The sequence below is a fragment of the Chiloscyllium punctatum genome, chromosome 34, assembly GCF_047496795.1.
Source record: "Chiloscyllium punctatum isolate Juve2018m chromosome 34, sChiPun1.3, whole genome shotgun sequence".
NCBI lineage: Eukaryota > Metazoa > Chordata > Chondrichthyes > Orectolobiformes > Hemiscylliidae > Chiloscyllium > Chiloscyllium punctatum.
The window spans coordinates 70867033-70886530 of record NC_092772.1 but is presented as its reverse complement, the minus strand read 5'-3'; the positions used below and the strand labels follow the sequence as shown (position 1 = coordinate 70886530).

Below are 19498 nucleotides of genomic sequence, written 5' to 3'. Positions count from 1 at the left end.
CATTATAACCCAAACCTTCCACGCACAGCACCATGCGTGTATCCCTTTTCTGAACCTGCTCCAGCTGAATAATATCATTCCGACAACTGAACTGGACATAATATTCCAGAAGAGGTCTCATCAATGTCTGAAAAACTTAAACTTAACGTCCCAACTAGTATACGCAAATGACTGAGCAATGAAGGGAAGGAAGTTAAATGCCTTTGAACCATCCTGTCTGTATGTGTGGCAAACGACAAGGATTTATGTACCTGCATCCCTAGCTTCCGTGTTCTCCAACATGACGCAAAACCCTACTCTTTTTGCTGTATCAAAATGGAATACCTTCCATTTATCCAGATGAACTCCATGTTTCATTTTTCAGTCCAACGACTCATTGGTTTAAGATCCTTCTGAATCTCAGATAATCTTCCTCACTGTCTACAATTCTGGTGTCACCTGCAAACCTACGCAGCATGCCTGCTGTTAGTTCCCCTGTTTTCTCATATAGATCAACGATTCCTATTTACTTGTCATGGCCGTGATTTAGCAGTGTGCAGATCATACAACAGTTAATCATGCAATTAACCATGAGGAAGAAAGCCTCAGACTACAGGGAGATATCAAACAATTGGAAATAAAAATTGTGAAAGCACTTCATTCCATAGAAGTGGGTGATAGTGAAGTAAAACCAAACTTCAAACCAGCCGCCCCCGTTCTAGTTGTGGCACTCAGCTGTCTCAGCAAGATGCACCGTCGATTGCTATGTTATCATAAACGGGAACAAATTTTCCCTTCTGCCCCACCTTTGACCAGGAGCACTCCCAACCTCTGAATTGCTTGTGCCTCTAAACCATTATAGAAATACCGTGCATTCTCCGGTTGTGTCACTGGAGCCATCGAGTACGACCTCATTCCCATCTCGATTTCAAGTTGGATCTTCGCGACTGTGCCACTCAGTTCCTCTGATTCTGGGGCTGGGAATTGGGACTGTATGGCAGCAGTGTTTACTGACTTCTGTGGGGAGCTGGTGGAGGAGCCGGTGATAAACTGCATTGCTATTGCAGCATATATTTCAACAAAAGCTGCAATGTCTCCGTAGTCTTTGCTGTTTTGGAGAAATCTATTTATCTCAGCCTTCAGCATATTAATGATGAAATCACCACAGCCACTTGGGGCACTGAAGTTAAGCGGTCAGCCCATTCTGAGTTCCCACATATCTGCCACTGTTCGATAAGCACTGATATTGTGCCTTTGGTAAGCTGCCTAACATTTCCTATGCTACTGTACTTATTGCGCACTGTCAGTGTGTGCGTCTGTGGAATGCCGTGATCGTCTAGCGGTTAGTACTCTGCGTTGTGGCCGGAGCAACCTCGGTTCGTAATCCGAGTCACAGCAGTAATTGTCTGGTTTTGAAATTAAATGATGTAATTTTAATTTAGTTATTTTTTAAAAGGAACAGTATATTGTTATAGAGGTGGAGGCAGATAACAAACAGTTCAGAGAAAGGGAACTTAGAGCTGTGAATATTTGTTGTTCAATGTTCACTTTTAGAGTTATGAAATAAATTGATATTATTTTTCTTTAAATAGTGGAATTTTCGAGTTCTCTGTCACTCGTGCTTTAACAGATTCTAAGGAAAGGTGAGCTTTTCTGGGTGTTTGGTTTAATTAACAAACAGGTTCATTGCTGTGTCGTAACAGCACACTTGGAACATTGTGTTCAGTTCTGTTCGCCTTGTTATAGGAAAGATGTGAAAGCTATAGCGATGTTGCAGAAGAATACCTACGGATCAACAGAAATATTGGCACACACCACACGATCGAATGAAATATTGAGGAAGTCACCACGTGAAAAATAAATATTGGCAGATTCTCCATCTCTGTATAAACGTCAGTGCGTCAGTGTTTGTGATCTGTCTGTTCAGATGCCTGTATATCTGTGTATGCATGTGCATCAATGTATCGGCATTTGTCTCTGTGTGTCTGCTTTAGTATCTGTGTGACCGCACCAGTCTCTATGTGTGCTTGTGTATCTATATTCATACCTGTGTGTATCTGCGTGTCTCTGTGCGTATCCGCGTGCCGTGTGCAGATCTGCCAGCCTCTGTGGTGTTTAAAGTGATGCAGTGTCCACCTCTGCTGGCCTTCACACTCTACTGCATTAATGGCAGTGGAGGGAGAAAACCAGAAGGAATTCAGTATAGGAGGTGGGCAGAGGGAGGTAGATTATAGCACGATCCAAACTGACAGCACCATCTGCACATGCACACACACACACACACACAGAGTTGGATATAGGGAGGATCATCATTGTACTGAGGACACTCATAGTCGCGAATGCTCCTGAGTAATATCTGTGCTCGCTCTGCAATGTGGAAGTGATTTGTCTTTGAAGATTATTCGTTACACAGAGTGTACACCTTAAAGAGTATTTCCACTGCAACTGCGTCCAAGCAATTCTGACCAAACCATCTGTAAGGTGATGCGATGAATTTATTACATGTTCTTTAAATTGAAATATGTTATAATTCACCCCTACAAGGTGTAAGTGAGAAAGGATTGAAAAGTCCTGAAACTGACCCAGTGGTGATGGTAATATATCGAGGTATTAGACAAAACTGTTCTGTGCCTCCAGAGATATTTGCAAAGCCAAACAGCCGTGCAATGTGAGAGATTCACAGTATTTGATGTCCTCTGACAGAGAGAAAAAAACTGACACTTGTTCAGTGTCATGGGGAGACCAGAAGAGGGTGGCATTGTATGACTATAAACTTAATAGGGACAGACATAGAGGTGGAGAGGGGGAGTAGGGGTTTATCTCAATTTCAATGGATTTACCCCCAAACCCACACAGCCATCAGTTCACAGAGATGCACACAAAGATACATAGGCACATTAAACACACAGCACATATACATACAGAGATGGACATTTACACACAAACACAGTGGTCTATTTAAGATAGAGATAAGTACGTTTTTCGTGAATAAGGGAATCAATGGTCAGTTGGTGAAGGCAGGAGAATGTGGCTGAGAAACATTTTAACCGTGATCAAACGGCTCAGCAAATCTAAGGAGTTAAACGGCCTAATTCTGTTTCAATGTCCAATTTTGTGAAGGGATTCATTCTGGAAGTCGAATTTGAATGCAGATTACTGGGTCAAGTGCAGTATTTGTAGAAATGTGGAGGAACAAACGGAACTTGGGGTCCATGCCTGTAGGTCTCTCAGTTGTCACCTAAGTTGTTAACAAGGCGTATGTTGTGTTGGTTTTCATTAGCAGTGGGACTGAGTTTAAGAGCCAGGAGATTATGCTGCAGGTCTATAAAGCCCTGGTGAGACCAGATTTGAAATGTTCTGATCACCTCATTATAGAAAGGATGTGGAAGCTGAAGAACGGGTGTCGAGGAGATTTACCAGGATGCTGCATGGACTAGAGGGCTAGTATTATGAAGAAAGTTTGAGGGACCTATGGCTTTACTCATTGGATTAAAGAAGGATGAGAGGTAACATGATAGAGCTGAACAAGATGGTGAGAGTTACAAACAGAGTAAATAGCCAAAGACTTCTTCCCAGGATGGAAATGATTGTCACGAGTTGAGCATAATTTTAAGGTGTTTGGAGAAAGGTTTTGGTAGATGTCAAAGGCAGGTTTTTTTACACAGAGATTGGTGGGTGCGTGGAATGCACTACCAGCGGTGGTAGTCGAATCACATACATTAGGGAGAGTTAAATGACTCATGGATAGGCACATGGAAGATACTAAAATTAAGGGTATATCGTTTAGTTTTATCTTAAAGTAGGCTAAAAGCATGGCACAACAGTGTGGGCTGAAGGGCTGTACTGTGCTGTATTTTTCTATGTTCTTATTTCCTACACTCTTGTAAGCTTATAGTATCTGGAATTCCTTTAACTTCAGTGGAGGCTACATTTAGTACGTATTTGATTGAAGAGAGTTAATAGAAATGTGAACAGGTTTGAGGGACTGAATGGTCTATATCTGTTCCTAATTGTCGTGTCCTTGTGTTTCGAAACAGTAGTGATTGGTTTGAGGGGAACAAATTTTGAGAATAAGGACCTTCCCATTTCAGACTGAGACGGGGATGTTCCTTTCTCTTTAGGATTGTGTGATCTGTGGTGTTCTCATCCCCTGGGAGCAGTGAAGACTGGGTTCCTGAAAACACTCAAGGTTGAGTTCCATAGCCCTTTGATGAACAAGAGAATCCATGTTTATTGGGAACAGACAGGAAGGGGATGTGTAGTTACAATCACGACAACAATGCACATTCCGAATGGTGCAGCAGGCTCGAGGGGCTGAGTGGCCAACTGCTGCTCCTGCCCCATGTGTTGTTCTCTCACTCAACCTCTCGAGGCTGTTACAGAGAGAGGAAGATCCCATTCAGCCAGTCAGGATCGGTACAATGAGACACGAGGAGATCTCTGTTCCTACTAAGAATTTATAAAAGGAGAGGATGAAGTTATTCAGCCGTTTGAGTACAATACACAGCACAGGAGGAGGCCGTCCAACCTTTCTAGGTTGCTTCACAGGAACGTGGAGCCCTGAGTAACTACCAGGAAATTGACATAAGGGATAAATGTTTATTTTCAGATTGGAAAACTTGAACTTCGTGTAGTACCTCAGAGATCAGTGCAAGATCCACAACTATTTCGAACCTGTCAATGACTTGGATGTGGACACTGATTGTATTGGAGTTCAATTAGCTCAGCCACCAGGATAGTCATTCAATCAGACGTCAAGTGGAAGTAGAGATTCTGTAATGGGATATAGACAGGGGAGTTTAGTGCGCAATCCTTCAGCAGAAACAGTATAAGCTGGGCTACCGAGGTTTGTACTGTGAAAGAAAGGTAAAACAACAGTAAACTGTTTAAATGGCGCGAGGTCACAAAACTCAGTGTGCAAAGGGATTTATCAATCCAGGTACAGACACCAAACAAAGTTATTATGCAAAAGTAGCGAGTGTTTAGGAAGGTATATGGAATGCCTCTACTTTTACAAAGTCTGTCAGGACATTTTACTGCAACTGTACAGAGCATTCCTGAGGCCACATTCGATACATTGTACAGAGCTATGATTCCCTAAATTGAATAGTAAATATACTCAATTGTTTTCGAGTCTTTGTAAAAATGCTTCACTTTTTTTTTCCTGGAATGAAGGCCTTATTCTGTCATACACCATGGAAACAGAAACTTTGGTCCAACTTGTCCACGCCAACTGGATGTGCTAAATTAATGTGGTCCCATTTGCCAGCATTTGGCCCATATCCCACTGAACACTGCTTATTCACGTACCAAACCAATGGGCTTTAATTACTGTAATTGTCCCAGCTTCCAACACTTCCTCTGACAGTTCATTCCATACACTTCATGAAAAGGTTACCACTTTTGTCTCTTTTAAATCTTTCCCCTCTCGCCTTAAATTTATGTGATCTAGTTTTGGATTCCCACAATCAAGGGAATGTCACCATTTCCAAACCCCTCGTCATTTTATAAACCTCTACAGGACCAGAGTACTTCAGGATTGAGAATGGGTGATGTTCATACTGAACCATATAAGATCTTGAGGATAGTGTATTAGTTGCGTAGCTGATGGACATTTCCTACGGTTATGTGAGACAAGAACTAAGGATTCAAATTTAAGAGAACGATGTACTTATTTTAAAACAGATACTTTGAAGACATGAATTTATTGGACAAAAATTATGAGGGCACATACAAACGTATCTTCAAATTATGCTTTAAAATTGCTCCTACATGGAGCAGGTTACAGGGATGGAGTCATACAATCCCTAGAATGTTCAACGAGGCTTCACATGATCCAGTATCGTAGTCAGATAACATTATTACATATTTCAGCTAAAAGATCGAGAGAATGCAACCTGCTTGAGAAGCCACAGCTTTTTGTTCCCTCTCTTTCCTTCTTCCTTCTCACAGCAACGTATGAGAGGTGAAAACCTGTCAGTCATCTTTACCATTCATGAAGATTTCCTGTTGAGGATTCATTGGAATCTCCACATTGCCTGAGGCAAAGGGAATTCAGTCAACTACAAATGTCACAGGAAGGAATCCGATTGACAACAGCTTGTGTGAGCAGAATACCCTCAGAGGCAGAATACCATTTATTTTGTTTTTCCTTTTTTTGTCTTGAATTTAACTATTTCTTGTAAAGCTCTTTTGAGCTGGTATTCTGCAGAGTTTTTTCTATCTGTCTTCAGGCATGTGTATGGGTGTGTCTGTGTGCACCTGTGTATGTGTCTGTGTGTATGCACAAAGTCTGTTGGTGTATGCATTGAAAGATAAATATTAATGCACAAATCTGTCCAAACTGCTTGTCATGTATCTTTCCATCTTACTTTCAGTATCTTTGATTAGGTGAGTTATTTTTGCAAATGTAAGATTTCGAACTGATTTGTCCCTCACAAAGAATGTGACCTACTCTGAGACCTATATCGTTAGCCATAACACCAACCTGGTTGCATTTAAAATTTATAATGACCAGTGGAGGAGCGGCACTAGAAAATAAAACAGTGACCCCTCTAACCACAGTCTGAGCATGGATGAGGAGTAATTCACAAAGGGCTGTTTGAGGGTAAATGCCTTTCCACGGAAGTTTGTATTGCATGCGTGTTTGCGTTTAGTAAAAGCTATATATTAGATATTGGAGAGTAAAGGACAATGAACTACAGACAGGAAATTGGGGCTGAGACCACAAACTGATCAGCTACAATCTTAGTGTTTAATTACCCACTCCTGCTCCTCAGTCCAATGTCCTTATGTTCCATTCAGCTCCTCAAACCTGCCAGACAAGAGCATTTGGAGGTCATTTACATCGATAAGCTGGTACACAGAAACAGAGCAGACCATTCAGGACCTGAAGACTCGATAGTGTAGTGCTGGAAAAGCACTGCAGGTCAGACAACTGTTCATCAGGAATCCTGACAAATGACTTATGCCCAAAATGTCGATTCTCTTGCTCCTTGGATGCTGCCTCGCCTGCTGTGCTTTTCCAGCACTGCACACTCGACTCTGATCTCCAGCATCTGCAGTCCTCACTTTTTTTTAGCACCTGAAGACTGTCACACACAGTTTGGTATGGAGTTGGAAAATATTCTTGGGAAAAGAAAGTGTCGGTGCCAGTGTGAAACATCCTACTCCACTCTCTTTACAGAACTGTGTTCATTTGCTGGTTATGTTACAGACCCAGATTCATTATGTGTACAGCTCCCAAACCTCACCCAGAGGTGTCTCACAAAATCATCTGGTCTCCCTGACTGCAATCTTCAATAACAGAATTTCCAGAGAAATAACTTTCCAATAACTGAATGCGAGACCAACAGAAACACAAATAAGTCATTCAGCCCTTTAGGCGTGTCTTTCCCTTAAATAAGATCATGACTAATCTGCTCAATGCCTCTACTCCTCTTTTGTGTCCAACTCCTGCAGCCCTCAACTCTCTGATGTGTCAAATATCCATTGTGCACCCCCCCCACCCCCAATCTTCTCAGTGATCCATCTCCCTTAATCCTCTGGAATAGAGAAGTCCCGATAGTCACTACCCTCTGTGAGAATGAAACACTCCGCGCACACACACCATGACCTATGGATATGAATCAAAATATGAACACAAGGTAAGGCAGGCCTTGATATCAAAGCAGGATTTAACTGAGGATGGTATCAAGGAACCCGAACAGAATTGAATGTAATGGGAATGATGTGTAAACTCCCCATTGGTTAGAGGCCATTCAGAGCACAAGGGAAGATGCTTGTGTTTGTTGAGGATCAACCATCTCAGTCACAGGACATCTCTGCAGGTGTCCTCTAGGTAGTTTTCTTCAGCTGCATCAACATCTTTCCCAGAGTATACAGTCAGAAGTGGGAGATGTTCTCTGAAGATCGCATAATGTTCAGAATAAGTTGTCACTTCTCTGCTGCTGAAGCAGTCTGTGTCCACGTGCAGCAAGACCTGGATAGCATTTAAACTGTGCTGTAGGTAACATTCATATAACAGTCCTGCTAGACATTGCTCATCTCCACAGTTAAACATGAGGAGCTCATTCAGCACCTCACACTGGTTTTAACGGAATATAAGAACGCCATTCAACCCATGGAAACTATTGGATAAGCCCATTCAGTCCTTTCTGCCTATTACACAAGTAGGGAATGAGTGTAGATAGCACAAAGGTGTTAAAGAGGAACCAGGAGTCGCTACGTCAGGTCCTTGAGCCACTTCCATATGACCAGGAAGAGGCTATGCAGCCTGTCAAGCTACTTATTCAGAAATAGGAGGATGTTACTGATACCCCACAGATAGACTGCTGCATGTTGTTCCTCCTGGCTCTATTGCTCGTGGTAGACACGTGTCACTTTAATGTGGTTTGCTGAAGGTGAGAATGGAAAATTGATGTTTTGTGCAAAGTCTCAAGAAAATACCTTCTATCTCTGAGAAGACAAACTGGCGTTCCTGTTGAGGTCAGAAGCTGGTGGGAATGGCTAACTCTTTCAGGAATAAGCCATTGTGCCGACTGACAGATTTATGAACAGTGCAGAGGCGCACACAACTGTACACTGAGACACTGAGGGTTTAGTTAGAGCATAATACTCCATTTCAACCAACATGGTGATTTGACACAGGTACGTGAAATATTGGGAAAAATGTATCATGTGGAAAATTCAAATTTTCACAATTTTTCTTGAGGATTATGGACTGACACTCATTATGTCAAGTTTAAATGTAATCGCCTGCTATTCTCTCGCAGTGCTACAGATTAAACACTCATTTCCTTTATACTCTCTTTCTCATCCAGGAATTAGTCAAGTGAAACTCCTTTGCACTCTCGATCGCAACAAAATCATTCCTTACAAAAGAGAGTAAACCTGCCAACAGTGCCCCGAATACTGTCTCAGCAACACTCTACAACTGCAGGAAGATGTCTTTATTCCTTTACTTGAATAATTTTATAATGAATGACAACAGATCATTCACTGTCCTGATTACTTGCCTTTTAACAACTGCAGTTCCCAACCTCTCATCTTCTAACCAATACAAAATGGAAAGGGCTACATTTGTTGCTCACATTCAAATTACTTTTTTTGCCTTGTGATCAGCTGTGTTCCAAGAACTGATACATTTGATACCCTATGAGCAATGATCTTCAGTTCAGAGCAGGATCTTACTCTCTGTATTCTCCCCATTATCCAATTCTCAATCCAATTAGTGTATTCACCCCTTACTGAAGGACTCTAACGTTCTTCGCTCACCATTCAAATGCCTTCTGAAAATTCAAAGACACCATTCCCATTGGTTCGCATTTGTTGATATCACAATCTACATCCTCCAAAAACTCCCACTAGTTTAGCAAAAACGATTTTCCCTTCCCTGAATCTCGACTGACTCTGCAAATCATATCATCATTCTCCAAAGATCTACTTGTTAGTAATGACGAAAAAATCTAATATTTTTGTCATAACTGACATCAATTTATCAATCAGTTGATAATCTGTTGTTCCTCTCTCTCTCCCTCTCCTGTTATAAGTATTTACGACAACAGTAGCTACTTTCAAATTTGCAGGACCCTTTCGATAATATAAAGCGCTTTGACCAACTTTGACCTCCCTCATAGAGTTATGGAATTGACAGTACAGAAGGAAGCCACTGACCCATTGTGTCCATTCCTGCTCCGGACAGATCTATCCAGCAAACCCAACTCTCCAGCCCTAAATCTGTGACCCTCTCAATTCATCACTCATCTGGTCCAGAAACTTATCAAGCTTCAATACAATGAGTTTTTTTCCCAGCATTTCCACTTTAATAATTCTAATTTCTTGCGGTTCCTCATTTTCCCCAGTCACTCTGCTCCTTAATATTTCAGGTGTATTTTCTGTTTCTTCCTTGGTGGAGACAGAACCAACATATTTACCTCGCCAGACAGATGTGGCCTCTGTCACCTCATGAATACACGAGAGGATGGCACTGTGGCATAATGGTTATGTCACCCACTCCTGCCTGGAATGTTCCAGAACAAAACCATTGTTGGAGATTGTGAGTACAGTCCTCTCCCTGGTGTGAGACTATTGGATATGCTGAAGGAGGTTCACAGCTCTGTGACCTCCACATTGTTGAAATAAACTGGCTTCAAACTTTGCATCTGGAAAAATATGTTATTGGGAAATATTTGTAGAAGTTTCAGAAAACGATCCGTGTCCTGCTCCTCCCTGTAGACCCAGACACTCTCTAAGTGCAGTGCGCAAACTTTGTCCAGAATGGGAACACTAGACACAATAGTGTTGGCTACTTGGGCTTCAGATTGGTTCCACACGTTGGTGCAAAATCGAAGGCCGAAGGGCCTGTATTGCGCTGTCATGTTCTGTGTTCTAGTGGGCAAAAATATGGGGTGGAGAGGAAAGACTTAAAAGCGATTTTAGGAGAAAAGCTTCTACACAGAGGATGGTGCAGTTATGGAATGAGCTTCCAGGGGAAGTGGTAGAGAAATGTTCAATTTGGGCAGGTACGTGCTTCGTCTCTCTGTGGTGGAGAATTCTGTTGCCTCAGGTTCTGGTGTAGCTTCAATAGAGAGAGAGAGAGAGAGAGAGAGAGAGAGAGAGAGAGAGAGAGAGAGAGAGAGAGAGAGAGAGAGAGAAAGCGCAAGATACTAAGTGATATCACCAGAGTACTGGAAGATATCAGGATCACACACAACTGTGTTGGAAGAACGGGTTTTGCTTCATGATGCACTGGTATAACCGGTCAGGAATGAGCAACCTGTGAGCAGGTGAAGTGATGCCGAATGGTTTTATTGCTAGAGCAGGTACCCAAAACCTCAGCTAATGTTCAGGGGAGACAGGTTTGAATCCCACCAGCAGAAATGGTGGAATTTGAAATCAATAATTTTAAAAATAGTAATTAACAATCCACAAATAAGTATGAGACCATTGCTGATGTACAAAAAACCCAAACACTTGTCCTTTCGGGAAAGACATCTGCCCATCCTGATGTGGTCTGCACGACATCTCCACAGCAAAGTGTTTGCCTCTCAATTACCCTCTGAAATGGCCGAGCAAGCAAATCCGTTCAAGGGCAGCTAGGGCTGGGCAAGAAAGGCTGGTCAGCCAGAGACACCCACATCCCATACCTGATTCAATGAATAATCCATTAGGATGGTCCCACTGGAACAGTACTGGGAGCAGTGTCCTGGCCAATCATGAAGGTAGGTTTATGGACAGGGCTTCCAAATGACAGAGAGGATGCAGGGACAGGCTTCAGGTGAAAGGAGCTTTCTAAATCCAGAGAGAAAACATGGAGCATCGGAACAGTATGCGAGTGCAGCTGAAGACAAGCAGAACGGAGCAGGAAGGGACAGAGTTGAACTAAAATTGTACATCAGCGAATAGATTTGTGACAGAAAATTGTGGGAAAGAGTAAGTTGTGGTTTTTTTTAAATGGACAACGTCGCTGTAATAAGTTAGATGGATTTGAGACACAGAGATAAAAGTGATTTAGACAGCTGGGCGAGATGAATACAGGGTGAACAAAAATATTCAGTGGTTCACAATCTTGTGCAAACTCAGGCAAAACGGACAACACAAACAATAATGGATAACAAAGGCATTAAAGAGAAAGCAATTGGTCTCAGATCATGAAGTAGAGTCAGTCTGAATGTAAATTCTGGCTACTACTTGCCAAGGACACAAGCAGCAGAACAGTTTTAGCCAACGAACAGCATTTCATTGCTCATCACTGCATTACACAGGAATTCATTGGAATTTTCTAAAAAGGGCATTGTGGTAATTTTGGAAAACTTCAATATTTGTATAATCTGGGACAATCACACGGACAACATTGATATTGGAAAAGGAGCTCGGAGAATTTTTTTTCAGTGTTGCTTTGAAAAACACATTGTGCAATTGACTAGAGACATAACTATCGCAGAGCGACCGTGTAATGAAACTTAGTGAATGAGTAATGTCACCTGCAGAGATTCTTCGGGAAATTGTGATAAAGTGCAGTTTAAAGAAATATAAAGATTTAAAGTGAATCACAGAGGACAAGCTGCAACTAGAAACAAAAATAGCCAATTACATGCGTGTGAGAGGAGAACTGACCAAGGTAAACAGGCTAAACAGACTGAAATATGTGCCTGTAAATGAACAGTGGAAAACATTTGAAGGAACAGTGTAAAACACAACAGAAGGTCATTCGATTGAAACAGTAAAGCCCTCAGCAAGAAATTCCCACTGATCCCTCACTCAGGACAAAGGTGATCATACTAGATTATGAGGCTGAGAAGATCATCAAAAAGTACTTAAAATCCTGAAGTGAGAGAGTGTTTTAGGAGTAAATGTTAATGGATTGCAATGGGTCTGCTCGCAGGAGGAGGGCTGTGGGAAGGGGAATCGTTGTCAGGGTTTATTGACACGATAGGAACAGGGAGAGGTGAAGGTGCTGGAGGTGGTGAGAGTGTTACAGAGAGGGGTCAGGGTGTTACAAAGCCAGGACGGATTGCTGCAGCTGGACGGGTTTGCAGAGGTAGGGAGGGACGCAGGTATTTTTATATATTCATTCATGGGATGTGTGTGTGTCACTGCATGAAAGAACATTCTTTGACCCCTCTGCTAATTACCCAGAGGGTAGATCAGAGTCAGCCATATTGCTGTGGGTCTGGAGTCTCATGTTGGCAAGACCAGGTTAGAATATTTGATGTCCTTCCCTAAAGGAGGTTTGTGAACGAGATGAGTTCTTCCTCCTGATCGACAATGTTTTAATGGTGGCCCCACCAATGTCTTTTACAGATACAACATGACATCCCAACTCTTATTCTTAATGCTCTCCCCAATGAAGGGAACCATCCCAAACGCCTGCTTCACCAGCCTGTCTACCTAGGACACCACACTCAAAAAACTGTGTACCTGGGTCACAGACTGACAACACTACCCAGGGCCCGAACATTAACTGTACAAGTCCCGCCCTGGTTTGTTTCACCAAAATGGAACACCCCACCTTTATCTAATTAAACTCCATCTGCTATTCATCAGCCCACTATCCCAGCAGAACTGTTCATCCTGTTGTATCACAGATAACCTTCTTCACTGTCCACTTTCCCACCAATTTCAGTGTCACCCAAAAACCTTACTAACCAGGAAACCTATATTTCCATCCAAACTATTTATCCAAATGACAAACACCAGGGGACCCACTCCACCGCTGGTCACATGTCTCCAGTCAGAAAAACATGTCTCCCATCACCCTCTGTCTCCTACCATCAGGCCAAATTTGGACCCAGTTCACTAGCTCCTCCTGAATGCCATATCCTTTTACATTGATCTGAGCTTATTACCCAGTTTACCAGACAGTACTTAGAACGCAAAACAGTTCATCCCAAGGCCCTTCGGCCATGATTTCATGCCAACCTTTTATCCAACTGTAAGATCAAACTAACCTACATACCCTTCATTTTACTCTTATCCATGCGTCTGTCCAAGAGTCTATTAAATGTTCCGAAAGTATCTAATTTTACTCCCACCATTGGCAGTGCATTCCAACCACCTACCATTCTCTATCCTCTTATCCATCCTTCAGTCACCTTAAAATTATGTCGCTTTGTAATAGCCATTTATTCCATAGGAGGAAAAGTCTCTGACTATTCATTCTCTCTGTGTGATTCTCATCACCTTGTTCACCTCTACCAGGTCGCCCCACACCCTTCTTCACTCCAATGAGAAAAGCCTTAGCTCCCTCAAACGTTCACCATAAGAACTGCCCTCCATTCCAGGCAGCATCCTGGTACATCTCCTGTGTATGCTCTCTAAAACTTGCACATCCTTCCTGTAAACAGGGGGCCAGAACTGAACACATTATTCCAAGTGTGGTTTCACCAGGACGCCATACAGATGCAGTAAAACCCAACGGCTCTTACAGTCAATCCCCTTCTAAGGGGAGCCAACACAACATATGCCTTTTTAACAACCCTACCAACGTGCGTGGAGATTTTGAGGGATCTATGGACACAGACCCCATGATCTCTCTGTTCCTCCGCACTGCCAAGTATTCTGCCTTTCACCCTGTATTCTGTATTTAGGTTCGACCTACCAGAATGAATCACTTCACACTTTTCCAGATTGAACTCCATCTGCCACTTCCAGCCCAGCTCTGCGTCCTGTCAATGTCCCATTGCAACCTACAACAGCCCTCCACATTCCCCACCACTCCACCAACCTTCATGTTTTTGGCAAACTTACTAACCCACTCTCCAACATCCACATCCAAGTCATTTACAAAAAATCACAGAGAGCAGAGTCCCAGAGCTGATTGTTACAGAACCCCACTGGTCACTGAGCTCCAGGCTCAATACTGTCCATCTGCTGCCACCCTCTGTCTTCTCTGGGCCATCCGATCCTGTATCCAGACAGACAGATTTCCCTGTATCCCAATCATCCTTCTTTTCTGAATGAGCCATCAACGTATTCTGTCATATCCTCAAAGAATTCAATAAGGTTTGCGAGGCATGACCTGACCCCTCACAAACCCATGCTGACTGTCACTAATTTAACTATGGTTTTCCAAGTAGTCATAAATCCTGTCTTTAGAGTCCTCGCCAATAATCTGCACACCATAGACATTCGACCAAATCCGTAATTCCCAGAATTCTACCTCCGTAACATGGCCCGAACTTTACAAATCTTCCCTCCTCTGCAATGTTCCCCAGAAGGGCACTGGAGGGTGGTGGGGGTTACAGAGATAGAGAGGGATATCAGGACAGGAGGATTTTACAGGCATTCGGAGGTTTGCAGTGCCACAAGGAAGCTTCAGTAATTGTGAGGTTTCATGGTGATGAAGGCATTTGGGGAGGGAGGGAGGGAGGGAGGGAGGATTGTAGGGAAATGAGAGGTTTCACAGTTTAGTTGCTTTGTTAGGGCTGTAAGAGGTTACTGAGTTGGGGAGGGTATACGCACTGGTCGATATTACATAAACATGTGGTTTTGGTTGCAATGGCATGAAGAGGATTCAGGAAGCTGGAGAGTATGGGGTCTGAACGAGGTTACACAAATGGGAAGAGTTGTCAGGAGGGGAGGTGTTTACAGAGACAGCAATGGTCTGATCTGGAGCAGAGGACCCAGATTGGGAGGGATGTGGGGACTGGAGGTGGTTTCACAGGGAAGGAGGACCATAGAGCCACAGGAGGTTACAGAAATGTGGAGAGCTGTAGGGCTGACAGGGGTTCATGGAGATGGGAATGTTGGGAGGGATGGAGAAGTTTACAGGGATAAGGATGTTTGTAGGCCAGGGCTGGATTACACAGACAGGGACTGTTTTAGGGAGCTGAGCAGATTACAGAGATAAAGAATTTTGTATCATCTGGCAGAACAAACAGAGATATGGAGGGTCATTGTGACTGAAGATGTTTATAGATATAGGAAGGCTTAGGTTCTGGGGGTTATTTAGACATGGAGGCTGTGAAATCGGGATTCTTTTTTGAGAGATTGGGGTTGCAAGTTTGGTTGGAGACAGTTTCACAGATAAGGGAGCATAGCACAAACAGGACGAAGTTCCTGTGATAGGAAGGGTTCGAGTGGAGAGTGATGTTTACACAGATAGGGGTGTAAGAGGTGGAGAAGGTTATGGAGATGGGTAGGTGGATGAAGATACAGGAGGAGCTTACATTGACAGGGTGGGTGATAGTGACGGGAGGATGTTACATTGTTAATCAGTCTTGTAGGAACAGGATAGGGAGAGGCACAGGCATTGGAGTGGGATTTACAGATCGGGAGTGTTGCAGGGACCTGAGAGGATAACACAGAGAGGGATGGTGTTAGGGTCTCCACACACTGATGGTGTTTTAGGAACTGGAAGAGGTTTGGTAGATAGGGAGGGCTGTAAGAGCTGCAGGAGCTTATGGAAAGTTGAAAAGTTGGAGCAATTCACAGAGGAAGGGTTCTCTGACAGGAGTAGGTCACAGATAGTGAGGGTTGTGTGGCCGGAGAAAGTTAAAGAGATGGAGAGCTTTCGGGTCCGGAAGATATTACACTGACAGAAACAGTTGAAGAGACTGAAGCAAAAATGCATGGAGAAGGTTACACAGATAGGGAGGTGAGTAGGGACTGAAGGTGAATACACAGACATGGAGGGTTGTATTGTTAGACGGAGCTGAGAGGGATAGGGACTGGTGTAGGGATTTACACAGATAGGGAAGGTTGTGTTTTTGGAGAAGGTTACACTGATACAGACAGTGTTAGGGAGTGTTTAGTGGACTACAGAGGAGCTCAGAGAGAGTGTATTATTGGGAGTGGAGGAGATTACAGACACAGAGATGGCTGCCTGTTTGAAAAGAGCTTCTACAGATCCTCAGTGCCGTAAGGCTGGAGGGAGGTTACAATAATAACCGTTACCGACTCTTAATGACTTTTTTGATATAGAGAAAGTCTCAGAACGGGACTGTCAAAAGAAAGTATAGACAGTCCAGATGAGTTTACAGAGATATAAATGTTTTTGGGGGTTTCAGGATGGAACAGTGATTGGGAGTGATGTAACAAATGTCAACAGTTATAGGGATTGTTCTAAAAGCAGGAAGAGGTGACAGTCATAGCGATAGTGGTAAGGACTGGAGAAGCGTACATCGCCAAGGAGTGTTTTAGAGACTGTTGGAGATTACACATATAAGGAGAGTATTGGAGATGAGGCAAGGTTCAAGAGACAGGGACGGTTGACAGGACTGGACAATAACCTGAAAAGAATCTCCACAGTGTGTAACCAGGCCATTCGGCCCAACAAGTCCACACCAACCCTCTAAAGAGCATCCTAACCAGACCCATCCCTCACCCTATCCAATAAACCCTGCATTCCTCATGGTGAACACACCTAAACCACACTTGCCTGAATACTACAGTCAATTTATGATGGCCAATCACGTATCGTGCAAATGTTGGTCTATGGCAGGAAACCAGAGCACCCAGAAGAAACCCACACAGTCAGGGGGAGAACATGCAAAGTCCACACAGACAGTCGGCAAAGCTGGAATTGAATCCAGGTTCCAGGCACAGTGAGGCTGATTATACAGAGCACTGCAGAGATTGGACTAGGTCACAAAGGTTTATTGGAGCAGGAGGAAAATATATTACGGAACAGGAGAAGTTTACATAGATGGTGTCCATGAGAAGGACTGGAGGAGGTTAACGCAATAGGGAAGGTTGTGGATTCTCTCTACAATTAAAGGTAGGGACAGTTGGGGAGACTGGATGAAGTTCGTCAGACTCAGAGTTGTACACATTGGGTGAGGTTACTGAGTTAGCAAGGATTCTACGGACTGGCTGACGTTATGAACAGATGCAGTTGAGAGTTGTTACAACAATTGAGAGGATACTTCAGGCACATGGATGGTTTTAGTGGCTGCAGGATGTTCGAGAGCTCGGAAGGCTGGTAGTGACTGGAGGTGGTCAAAGGTAAGGAATATTGTAGTGATGTGAGTTAGTCACAGAGACAGAGAAGATTAAAGAGAGAGAGAGGGCAAGTTTATAGATCTCGGGAGCGTTCAGGTGGCTTCAGAACGTTACACATTGGGAGGGCTGGTAGGAAACGCTGTAGGAACTGGAGGACTCTGTACAGACAGTGAGGTGAAATGGATGGTGGAAGGTTAGAGGTAATGAGGTGCTGTAGGACAGGATGGAGGAGTGCTGTGGGGACTGGAGAAGGCACAGTGGCATCATGTGCTGGAGAGGCTGGTGGAAGGTATATAGATGGGGAGGTCAGTATGGGCTGGATGTTACAGACAGAGTGGGCTGTCGGTGCTAGACAAGATGACAGACATAAGGATTTTTATAGGGTTTTGGTGATATGGTCATAACACTAGGTTTGAAAGTCGTTTTGGAAAAATATAATGATAGGGCAGAAGTGAAGAGGTCACATTTGTGGAAGCCCCCTAATCGTTAGAATATCACCATCACTGGGCATTATCACGATCACGGAACAGGATCTGCCAAACACAGACTGGGAGGAACTATTTGCTGTTGGTTCATATTCAGAAAGAGGAAGTATGTTAAAGTGATACAGGGAGAATTCAAGGCCAGTGTGTTCTCCAAAGAGTGAATGACAAAGGCAGGAACTCCAGTGAATACTGGTCAAGCGATATCATAAGTTTGATAATGGAAATACAATGCGATGAAAACAGGCAAAGACCGACCAAGGAATAGAGAGTGCAAGGGGATCTTTAAAATGACGGGCAAATAATGGGCATGAAATATCCTTGGCAGATACTGTTAAGGAGAGGCCACAAGGTATTTTATGAGTATAGTTGGAGCAAGAGGATTCCCAGGCAAACAGCGAGACCTGTTAGAAACCAAAGGGACACTCTGTGCATGGAGCCAGAGGAAATAGGTGAGAACTTCAATGAATACTTCCCGTCTGTATTCACACAGGAGAAAGGCATTATAGATGGGGATTTCAGTTAAGATGGTGAGGTCATGTAAAGATCAATAAGGAGGAGGTATTAACTGTTATCACAGTCATAAAGGTGCAGAAATCCCCAGTGCCCAATGAAATGTATCCCAGGCTGTTATGGGAGGTAAGGGAGGAGATTGCTGGGGCCCTGGTGGATATATTTAATACTTTGCTGGCAACAGGTGAAGCGCTGAATGACTGGAGGTTCGCTAATGTGGGTTATTTGTTCAAAAAGGGCAGCAGGGATAGGCCAGGTAATTACAGAACTGATGGTCTGACAGCAGGGGGAGGGACATTATTGGGAACAATCGTGAGGATGAATCAACACTTCCAAAGGCAAGGATCACCTCGGCAGCGTCATCACGGATTTGGTAGAGGGAGATACTGTCTGAGGAATTCAGTTCAGTGTTTTTGAAATGGTATGTAAAAATATTGATGAGGGCAGTGCAGATGATGCGGTTTACATGGACTTGAATAAGACCTTTGACAAGGTCCCTCATGTAAGGCTGGTCCAAAAGGGAAGAGCCACTGGGATCCAAGGCATTTTGATAATTTGGATACAAAATTAGTGGATAGACTTCTTCGTGTTTGAAATGCTTTCACCATCGGGTGTACCACAGGGATCTGTGCAGCAACCATTGTTGGTTATTCTGTGGAATAATAACTCCAATGTGAAAGCTGAAGGAATCATTAGTAGGTGTGCTGATGACATGAAAGGTGAGGAGGATGGACTCAGGCTGCAGTCAGATATCAATCAGATGATAAACTGAGCAGAGTAATGGCAGATGGAGTTTACTTCTGATCACTGTGAGGTAATGCACTGTGGGAAGTCTCATAAGCGAAGAATGTACATCATGAAGGGTAGGTCCTCCTGGAGAACTGAGGAGCACAGGTGGGCAAGTCCCTGGATGTCTGAAGGTGTCAGCACAGGCTGACAGGGTGGGGAAGGCACCTGAACGGGGAGCAGGAGGGGGACCCACATCCTGATGGGGCAAATTGTTAGAGCTGCTTGAGAGGATATAATCTAATCTGGCAGGGTGTTGGACCTTAAACAGTCGTAAGGCCAGAAAGAAGATT

At 43.5% G+C, this 19498-nt stretch overlaps 1 long non-coding RNA gene across 2 annotated transcripts in view; it reads right to left on the bottom strand.

Moving 5' to 3' along the window:
* Positions 1-4130: 4130 nt before the first annotated feature.
* The window catches only part of LOC140458931 (uncharacterized), a 209836-nt gene continuing 194468 nt past the window's right edge, over positions 4131-19498 (bottom strand). Inside the window, exon 7 of one of the 2 annotated variants that reach the window (XR_011953784.1) lies at positions 4131-4752. This is a non-coding gene — a long non-coding RNA (uncharacterized lncRNA). Of the gene's footprint in view, positions 4753-5710; positions 7961-19498 lie in introns of those variants that run through there. The other variant, XR_011953783.1, reaches the window with a different exon arrangement.